Genomic DNA, 10,321 nt, shown 5'->3' with positions numbered 1-10,321 from the left:
TCCCCCACTTTCCTTGCTTCCCTATCGTTCAGCCAGTAGTTTTCTTGCATTTTGAAAAGGAAGCTACTTTCTATGATGTAATCTGAGAAGTTGAGTTCCAAGTGAGGGTCCGATTGGCCAAATCGATAATTCCCTCCCAAGGACTCCACCTTCTCTCTTCCCTCCGCCCTTACTCAAGGGCTATAAAAAAGCTGAGCCAGAGCCTTAGATAGTTTCTACACCTGGAACTGCTGGCGAAGCTTTGGAGGAGATGAGCGTATGTGGGCTGGGCTGGGAGTCAAGGGTGGGGGTTCAGGAAATGGAGTAAAAAGAGAGACGGGTGGGCAAGGATTGAAGAGGCTATGGGTGTGGGGGTACCAAGACAACAAAAGACGATATAGGATGCTGACAGGTACTTGGGATAAGACGCCCTGGGAGGGTATCTACTAGTGGTCCCTAGGAGAGGCGAAGAGTCTGCTAGTACTGTAGGACGGCTCCGCGCTGGGGTATGGAGGCTAGGAAGTGAGAAGAAACTCAGAGGTGAGCAGTCCGCGGGTAAGGGTCCCTGGAATTCGTTAAGGGGAAGAAATGGGCTTGACTTGGCTCTAAAGCAGTGCCACGGGGTCCTGTCAGTCCATTTCAAACAGGGGGAGGGGGAAGGGCGAGGAGAATCTTGGGCGATGAGGAATAGAGTCTCAGGGCTGGAATGGGAGGTTGGGGAAAAATTTCAGGATTAGGGTCCGAACAATTCCAAACTCGGAAGGCGGCTCTGGATTGTGCCGGACTCTCCCAGGAAAAGGGCAAGGGACTGTATACACAGGACTGTCAGAAGAGCAGAGCGCTTCAGCACCAGAGTCCGGACAGCTCCCCGCCTTCAATTTCATCCGCGGCGAAGCCAGATTCTTCTGCAAAGAACATTGTAAGGCTGAAGTGAAGCCGGGTGCTTCAGAACCGAGCTTCGGGACAGTTCTCAGTCCCTACTCTTTGGTCCAGTTCGGCCCCGCCCACTTAGGGAGCGGGGCGGGGCGAAGGGCGGGGAGGGACGGAGTTGGGGGAAGTGTATTTCTGCACCTAGAACACGATAGCCTTTCTAGAACTCCCAAGGGTGCTGCGATCTCCTATTCAGTTGTGCTGAGCTAGAGGAGGAGTTAGCGACATCGTTATTTCCATCAGCTAAAAGTGGAATCCCAAAAGTTAACACTCTTCCTTCACTCTCTATATATAGTATAAAGAGCAGAGCTCAAAAGAGTTTCCAGAGTAAACTCGCTAAATTCAGCTTGTGTGGAAGAGCATTGTCTGAGGTTCTAGGAACCAAGAGGCTGCTGACATTTAAGTAGGAGGATTAAACGTGTGTGAGGGAGCTTTTTAGATAGAGCTCCTCATCCTTCACCCCTTCTGTCAAAGCCAGAGACATGCTTTTATGGAGAGCCAAAACAGAGCCCGATTGTTCGAACAACTAAGCCTGCCAAGCAGGAACCGTCTTATCTAACTAGGGTGCCCACTGCAGTTGCAGGAGAGAGCTAGTTGACCTTCCGTCAACAAGAACAAGGGGGACTGCAATGCCCACCAGGTAAGCCCAACTAGATTTTGTCTTTCTTTTTTTTTTTTTTTTTTTTTTTGGGGGGGGGTCAATTTGTGTTCTAGCACCCCCTTGCGACAGCCAGAGTTAGTGCAAATACATCTAACCCGAGTTGGGAGGACTGAGCTTTGGATAGCCTTGGGGATTCCAGGCAGAGGAAACCCAGAAGTTCAGTTTCTAGTGAGATAAGGCAAGGAAAAGAACCATGAATTGGAAACAAAGGACCCAGGGTCAAGCTTGACCTTGCTTTTTACAGTCTCTTGTCTTTCTAGACCTCCATTTTCTCTTATGTAAAATGAGTTTAGACGAGATTGCCTCGAAGCTTATCATCGACAGACTAGGGAAAGTGAAAGAATACCAACTATCTGCAAGTTGAGTCCTGCTTTCTTCAACCTATTAAAATGGAGTTAAGGAGGTAGTAATGGGAGCAGTTCTCAATAGAATGGCGAAGTGCACTATAGGGAGAGCTCTATAATGGAATCACCACCAACTCCACAACCGGTGTCTGGTTTTCAGTGGGTAATGAACGCTTTCTGCACATCTCAATTCTGTTTCTCGCAGAGAGCCCGCATTTAGTTTTCTTTTCCTAGAACTAAGTCCTTACTCCTATAACTCTCTTCTCTCCATCCAATAATGAGGCTAGAACAAAGCTGAACTTGCCCTTGACTCTTCTTCCTTCCTCCAGAACATATACCATAAAAATCATGGACCACTGCTAAAGACCACATTAAAGGAGTGAGATATGAGCAGTATTTGTATGGGGGGTGGGGAGGGGAAGTGAGGCTCAGTTCTAATAACTTTAAGGGATCTGAATCACACAGTCCAGAACAGGTGGGGACTTGAGAATCCTTAACAGGTGATTAGAATGAATCAATCAACTAAAATAAGTGTTTACTAAGTGCCAGACTCTGATAAACACTGATTAGCACCAGGAATACAAATGCTAAGAGAAAGACAGTCCCTGCCCTCAAGGAGCTTACACTTTTAGACAGCCGAAAGGTGTGGAAGGGACACAAGGATACCCACTATGGAAGCATGATAGAGAAAGTCCCAAGTACAACCTGGAAAGTAATGACACATGGCTGGCCTGGGTGCCTTCTTAAATGGAGGTTCCAGGAGAAGTTGAATCACAGGGAGAAACTGAAGAGGTCTTCCAATTTGTGAATTTCAGGGCTCAAATTAGGTTAGAACTTCCCAGGATTCCATTCTTTTGCTTACTTATGGAAGGCAGGAATGAAGGAAAATAGCAAACGAGTCTCTTATCCCTAGTACCCAAATAGGGATGAGGATAAGAGTTGCGCCTCTGAGGATGCTCTATAGTTCCTTTCATCCTGCCTCAACCCTGAGCCCAGGCTCCTCCAGTGTCACAGATGTGAGGGTTTAATATTCAAAAACTCACTGATTTAGAGCTGAAAGAGAGCTTAGAAACCATCAAATCTAATTTGATAGCCTGATATAGATTTCAAGTGATTTTTCCATTATTACCATTGTCTGAGGTGAGATTTGAATACAGGTCATCCTGGCTTTCAAGCCAGTGCCTACTCTGCCAAACTATGCACTCTAAATGAAAGAGCCCTTTTAAAACAGGAGACAGAGGCATATAGAGATGCTTTGTACACTTAGACTCAGGAAAAAATGAAGTGTACATGGGGTACCAAGGAATTCAAGCGTGTACAAGGAGTACACCATGTAGTTGGACGTAGCAAAGTAGAAACAGGCTGGAGATAGCAAACCACTCTGTCCATCAGCTTCTGTACCCCACCCTGACCCAAAGAAGTATTTCCAGCTCCTTAGAACCAGCGCTAAGGGAGATAGCATCACTCACCACTAATCTACAAGCCCAAGGAGATCCTTGATTGTCTCATGTCCCTTCTGCCAAGAATGTCTACTAGGGGATGTGAAGAAGAAAGGTAGAGCCTCAGGAGGATTGGGAATGGAAAAATAAAAATCAACAACCAGAAGGTTCAACTCAGGGAGAACTGTAAGCGGTGAGCTGAGTGTATACACCTTAGCTTCTGTGTAGCTCTCCTGGGATGGCAAGAATTTTATCTTTTCCTTACTCAATTACCTCCCCAGTCAATTGGCTGACCCTAGGGATTGCTCTGGAGAAGGGGTGCTGTAGTGGCTTCATGGTTAAATGAGAAAATATTCCACAATCATAGGATTTAGAGCTAGAAAAGGCTTCCCCTTTTCCTTCACTTTACCTAAAGAAGCAAGTCTTGAACCTAAGTCTTCTGACTTCAAAGAAATCTCACTTCAGCCTATCTTAAAATTACCAGACAGTCTTTGCCAGCATTTCTGAAGCATTTCTCCCCATTCCTTCCTACTGTCAGTGCTTTGACAAATCATAGATCTTAGAAACTATATATTTGAGATACTGTTGGGACTCTTAAATCTAATTTTTCTTTTCATCATCATGTCAATGCTAGGAGGCAGACAAGGCAAAGTTTATTGTTATTGTTATTATTGATGGCAAATGCAAATGCAAAGCCTTTTCCTTATAACACTCCTATGAAGTAGGTAGGTTAAATATTGCCTTCATTTTGTAGATGAAGAAATTGAGCTCAGAGAGGACAACTGAGGCCGCCAAGATTTAGGGCCAGGTTCCATCTCCTTTGACTCTAAAACTATTCTTCTTTCCACTGTGCCCACAGTTCTTTACCTCGGGTTCATGAATTTGTCTTTAAAACAATTTTCTTGCTATATTTCAATGTAACCGGGTTTTTAAAATCTTGTGCATTTTATTTTATGCATTTGAAAACATGATTCTGAAAAGACCACAATCTTCACCAGACTGCCAAAGGGATCCAGGACACACGCATAAAAAGGTATAGAAACTCTGCACTAAACAATCAGCTACCTCTCCTCTCCATTTTACATAGGAAGAAACTGAGTCCTGAAAATGTATAGTGACTTGCCTAACAAAGTTCCAGAGCCCAGGAATAGAAGCCAGGCCTCCAGGATCTTAATTAGGTATTCTTTCCATTTTCCACAGTGTCTTTTTTCTGTGCCATTCACATTCAGAGAACCTCAAAATGATTTGTAATTAATAACAATACCTCCTACTACTCTTCTTTATGGAGAGAATGATATTGCTTTCTGTAATTTCGAACACTTCTCTTAATTCTGAGCTTCAGAAGCATTTTCCCTGTGGCTAGGCAAAATGAGCAAAGGTGTCTATCTTGTGCTGCTTCTCACTATTCATTCTTTCACCATATCATCCTTAAAATGAGCCTGGGAGATAGAATAGGAAAGCATTATTTTTCCTAGTTTTACTGATGGGGGAACAGGATCCAAAAAATAAAAATTACTTTTTCAGGGTTACCCATGTCAAAGTTCAATGTGTTTGGGATTTGAACCCAGGTCTTTTGATACTCAAATTTAGGAGTGTAGAATAATGGAGAGAATCACTAGAGCTTGGAGACAGGAAAACTTTAAATCCTAGCTCTGACACTTCCTAGCTGTGTAACAATAGGCAAGTCATTGAACCTCATTTTTCTGGTCAGCCAAATGGGCATGATCATGCCCAATTACTAATTCTTAAATAAGATAACATGTAAAGCACTTTGAAAACTTTAAAGTTTTAATTAAATGCTGGCTATCATCACTGTCAACTTTTCTACTCTATTCCTCTGCACCTCATGCATCTTTGCAGTTGTGTTATCTCATATTTCTAAATAGTAAACCTGCTAGAGTCAGTAACTGAATGATCTGTAGGTATGATCAATATTTGCTGAATGAGTGGGTAGTCACTAACCAATGCCTAGGGTCTCCTTCTGAGCTGTTCTCAGGACTTTCTGAAAGGGAGAAATAATTATAAATGTTCTTCCTCCAGCTTCATAACTTCTAATATTGTAGGAGCTAATAGGCTGAATCTTTGTTCAGATATGAGACAGATATTTTAAAAGATATATAGGGAAGCAAAATTAGTCTGAGGTAAAGGAGACTTCAAATTCCACAGTAACCCCATAATGAACATTTCAAATGATGGCTTTCAAAGCAGTGTGAGAATACTGCCTCTCAGAGGAGGAAGAAATTTCAGAGTTTTATTTCATGTGTCTATCTAAAACGATCTTTTCTCCTCCCATCTATCTCCATTTTTAAAATTCCTTAATCTGTACCCCCTTTATCGCCAAACTTCTTCCTTAACAAACCCAGATGAATATTTCTTCCATGTATCCTAATCATTATGGTCCTTTTTCATTAGCATCTCTAAGGAATGAGCCTTAATCATTATTTCTCTGTCACATACCAACTCAAGATAAATTTCATTGATTACCCTAGTTCAAGCAATCTAGACTGTTAGGCCATCAAGGTGGCAATCATACTGTCATTCAGGGATAGCTGGAGTAATGGATCTGAGCCAAAGAGATATGGGTTTGTTTAATAACAAAGCCAATAGTGAGGAGTGCAGTCAGGGAGATTGATCACCTCTAACAAAGGGACAAAACCTGAAAGCTTTCAAAGATATCCTGCAACCCAAATGTTTGGGAGGTAAATCGTCTCAAAAAAGTGATAAAGAATGAATATAGCTCCTATTTGCTTAGGGTATGAAAGGGAGCATTTCACTGAAATAGGACGGATATCAGATACAAAATAAAATGAAGAGCAAGGAATAGTCTATTCAATGAATTAATCCAGTGTAGTAAAAAGGGTCTTGAACTAGCAGCTAAGAGCAAGAGTTTGTTCCTGGTCTTCTCATTGACCTCAGTCTATGAATTAGGAAAATAACTTCTCTGTATGTATTGGTTTCCCCACCTGAAAACTGAAGGAATGACTCATTACTCAGGTCAACTCACATATTCTATGTTCCAAGCCCTAGCATTTCTCACTTTCCAAATCGTAAGGCCCTCCTAGTGTTCACATTCTATGTTTTGTTCTTTGTTCTAAGACTGTTTCTAGCTTTAATATTGACTCTATATTAAAATTTGTTTTTTTCCTTTACTAAAGTTAGATTGCATAGAAATCTGAGATGGACAAGTTGACACGTTTTTCCTTGATGTCACAAAAACTCAAGGAAAAAAAAGAAAGTAACCCAGCTACTTTTTTTCCTTCCCCTCCAGACCATCTTTCTAATGACTTTTTATTTGCCTGTTGTAGCACATATCTAGCCAGATGGAGAGAGATATGTTGATAAGAACACTTGACTGGGATTGTCCAGATGCCATTATTTGATTCAGTTGATAATGCTCCCCTAGACCAGGTGACAAGCTAATGGGGTTATCTAGGTGTGTGCAGCTCAGTACAGAACAGCCCTTAAAAGTCCCCAGTTTCCCCATCTCAGCCTTTTAGAAAGCTGGCTACTGTCTGCTTGTCCATCTGGTGCTTCTAAATGCAGATATTGGAAGTAATTGTTTTTATAGCATATGGAGGGAGTGGGGAAGTTTGGAAAGTGGAAAGGAAGAGAATTAGTTTTTCCCCCCCCTTTTTTTTCCAGGAATAGATCTGATGACTGAATTAAGATCTCATTTAGATAAATCACAATTTCAAAATGGAACCTTCTACATCTCTTTTCTCCATTAACTGTCTGTGTGACCCTGAGTAAGTATTGATTCTTTCTTCTCCCTAAGTATCAGTTTTCTACTCTATAAAAAAGAGATAAACCCAGTGATTTCTAAGGGCCCTTCCAATACTCATGTTCTGCAGTTCTATTAATGCTTTACCTATTCTCTTTCTTAAAAAGTTTTATTGATGCTCTTTCCTTGCCTTATCCTTTCTCAGAGACTCAATCTAATGAATAAAGATGACCAAGGGACAAATGTCACCAATAATAATGAATATTATAATAATTTATTTCTATGGTACTTTTAAATATCACAATACCCAATATTTATATAGTTGTTTTAAGGTTTACAAAGAGCTTTATATATGAAAAATATATGAAATATCTCCTTTGCCTTTCCTTTCACAACAATTTGGTATGATGGATGCTAAAGGAAATTATTAATCATATGTTACAGATGGGAAAGCTAAGACTCAAAGGGGTAAATTAATTTCTTTATAATTACATGGAACTCAAATCCAAGACTTTATTGACCTTAAGACTAAGGCTTTTCCTTCTATACCATAAAGTCATTTCCTTATATTATTCCTTTTGATATAGGCAATCCACCTAGTATTATTATTGCCATTTGTAGATGAAAAAACTGAAGTTCAAGGGAAAGTAAGTGATTCTCCTCTGGTCACCCCTCCTTGATAAGGCTATAGCTGAAATACAAACAGTGGAGAGCCCAGGGGTGTTGAAGAGACCTGTTAACAAAAGAGTTCTATGTATACATATATTGTATTTAACATATACTTTAACATGTATTATTGGTCTACCTGCCATCTGGGGGACAAGGTGGGGGGAAGGAGGAGAAAAATTGGAACAAAATATTTTGCAGCTATCAATGCTGAAAAATTACCCATGCATATATCTTTTAAATAAAAAGCTATAATAAAAAAAAAAAAGAGTCCTTATCATGGCCTTCCCATAGGGGCTTACTATAGAAAGGTATTTAAAGGAAAGAGATTGGTTGGCTAAACAACCAAAAAAATGTTAAGTAAAACAACTCATTAGGGGCTTGATATTAATAATCAATCATATTTCTAAATCTTCAACATAGGAATGCTGAAAACAACTGGAATCAGTGGCCCAGTATGAAAAACAAGACTATCCATTTATTTCCTAGCCTGCTAAAGAACTAAGCAGAAACTGAAAGCTAGGAATGCTTAGAAGAGGTGTAATATCACCAAGTGGGTGAGGGGAGTCAGAGATGATGGCCAGAGATCTAATTGAAGAACTAGTGCTGTAACAGCATTACTGAAACTAAGGTTGGTGGGAAACAGACTATAATAATAGTTTCCATTTCACTAGAACTATAAGGTTTACAGCATACTTTCCTTTCAATGACTTTGTGTGAAGTCTGGGTTACCTCTCTGGAGACCTAAGAATCAGCCAGAGACAGGATAAGCAAAAGTCCTTGGTCTTTAGGGGGAGAAGTGAAGGGGACAAACAAAACAGCCGTAATCTCTCCACTACTGACTTCCCTTCTCCTCGTCCTCCTCCAAAGTGACTCTGACTTGTCTTACTCCACCCCCTAATCCCACCTATGATTATTTGTATACACCAAAAGATTGAACCAGTACAGAATAGTGGGAAAGGCTATTTTTCCAAAGATATGCTAATAGCGTTATTGTCCAATAGATAATTAGCCTTGAGTGCTCAGTTGTCTGATTCCAGTGCACCTATTCAGAATTTCAGCCCTTTACAACTTTGTACATGGGTATTGTGGGCAGCATCACCATTGTATAGATGAGAAAATAAAGGCTCAAAGAGAAATGGCTTGAAAAGTTCATAGCTAATAAGTGTCAAAGAAAATTTGAGCCCACATTGCTGCTGAGCCACAAATCACAAACTCTTTCTTTTGTACCTGGCTGATTTGAGTTAATACTGGTCAAATGCTATGTGGAAGACTAGTGATTTTGTTGTTCTAATTTATGAAAAAGACAACAAAACACAGCCTGCCTTATAGCGTGGACCCTAACCTACATCTATCCAAGCTGGACATGATGGGGACAAGCTAGCGGCCAGAGGAGGTAAGAGATGATTTCTTTATTATAAACTAAAAGTATAGCATCACTGTGAGAAATGATGGCAAGAATTCTAAGCAAGAATGAGGAATCACATCAATTTCCAAAGAATTATAAGATTTCAAACTGAGTTAAGAGCATAGCTTTAAACTCCCTATTTAATCCAATTTGTTCATTTTTCAGAAGGAAGAATGGAGACACAGAAAGGGGAATATCAATGCCACAGAATCAGAATCAGAAGGTACCTCAGAGACCATTGGGTCCAACTCATAAATGACCAGGAATTCCCTCTACAATCTGCCCATCCAATAGTTATCCAGGCTCTACTTAAAGATTTCCACTGAGGAGGAACCCTCTTCCCATTTTCTGCAACAGATTGAATTCCTTTTATATTTTTAATCTTCAGAATCTTTCTACTGTAGCTACTATTACCCGCCTACAAACACAACCACATCCCTATCCTTAAAAAATCAACCTTACTAGTATCTGCCACATAGGTCCTTTTCACACACAAATTCCTAGAAATTATCTCCACTAATTGTCTCTACTTTTTCTGCCATCCACTTCAACTCTGTAATCTGACTTCCAGTCTCATCACTCAACTGAAGCTATTTTCTCCAAAGTGACCTCTTACTTACCAAACATGTTAGCCTTTTCTCAATCTTCATTCTTCTTGACTTCTCCATAATAACCTTTGGCCATTCTCACCTCTCCTGGTTATTTTCTCCTCTCCAGGTTTTTATATTGTTTTCTCTTGCTTCTCTTACCTCTTCAACATCTTTTCTTCCTTTATTAGTTCATGATCCAGATAGGGCCTCCTAACTGTGTACACCCCCAAACCTTGCCCCTTCTCTTTTTTTTAAACTCTTTTGCCCATTAGAACTCTTTGAGAGCAATGACTGACTTCGATTTTTGTATCCCCATTGCTTGCTTAGTATATTGCTTGGCACATAGTATGCACTTAATAAATATTTATTAACTAACTTGGTGACTTCATTGCCTTCCATAGGTTTAATTATAATCTATATGTAGGTGACTCTTAGATCTATATTCAACCCTAGTCTCAATCCTGAGCTCTGTTTCATCTCTAATTGCCCATTGGATATTTCAAATTGGTTGTCCCATGGGTAACTTAAACTTAACATGTCCAAAATCAAACTCAGCTTCTCCCCAATTCCCCCTTCACCCCAG

At 40.4% G+C, this 10,321-nt stretch overlaps 1 long non-coding RNA gene across 4 annotated transcripts; it reads left to right on the top strand.

Moving 5' to 3' along the window:
• Positions 1–290: 290 nt before the first annotated feature.
• LOC127544919 (uncharacterized) lies at positions 291–10,113 on the top strand. Of its 4 annotated transcripts, XR_007949560.1 has the most exons (5): positions 291–898; positions 1,384–1,549; positions 4,441–4,531; positions 6,996–7,099; positions 9,314–10,113. It is a non-coding gene; the product is annotated as an uncharacterized LOC127544919 (long non-coding RNA). The 4 variants fall into 4 exon arrangements; XR_007949558.1 differs by lacking the exons at positions 291–898; positions 4,441–4,531 and adding an exon at positions 4,335–4,386 and having other exon boundaries at positions 913–1,549; XR_007949557.1 differs by lacking the exon at positions 291–898 and having other exon boundaries at positions 915–1,549.
• The last annotated feature ends 208 nt before the right edge of the window (positions 10,114–10,321 follow it).

Source organism: Antechinus flavipes, chromosome 1 (genome assembly GCF_016432865.1).
Source record: "Antechinus flavipes isolate AdamAnt ecotype Samford, QLD, Australia chromosome 1, AdamAnt_v2, whole genome shotgun sequence".
NCBI lineage: Eukaryota > Metazoa > Chordata > Mammalia > Dasyuromorphia > Dasyuridae > Antechinus > Antechinus flavipes.
Note: the sequence above shows the minus strand (reverse complement) of the source record. Positions and strands in the feature narration are given on the sequence as shown.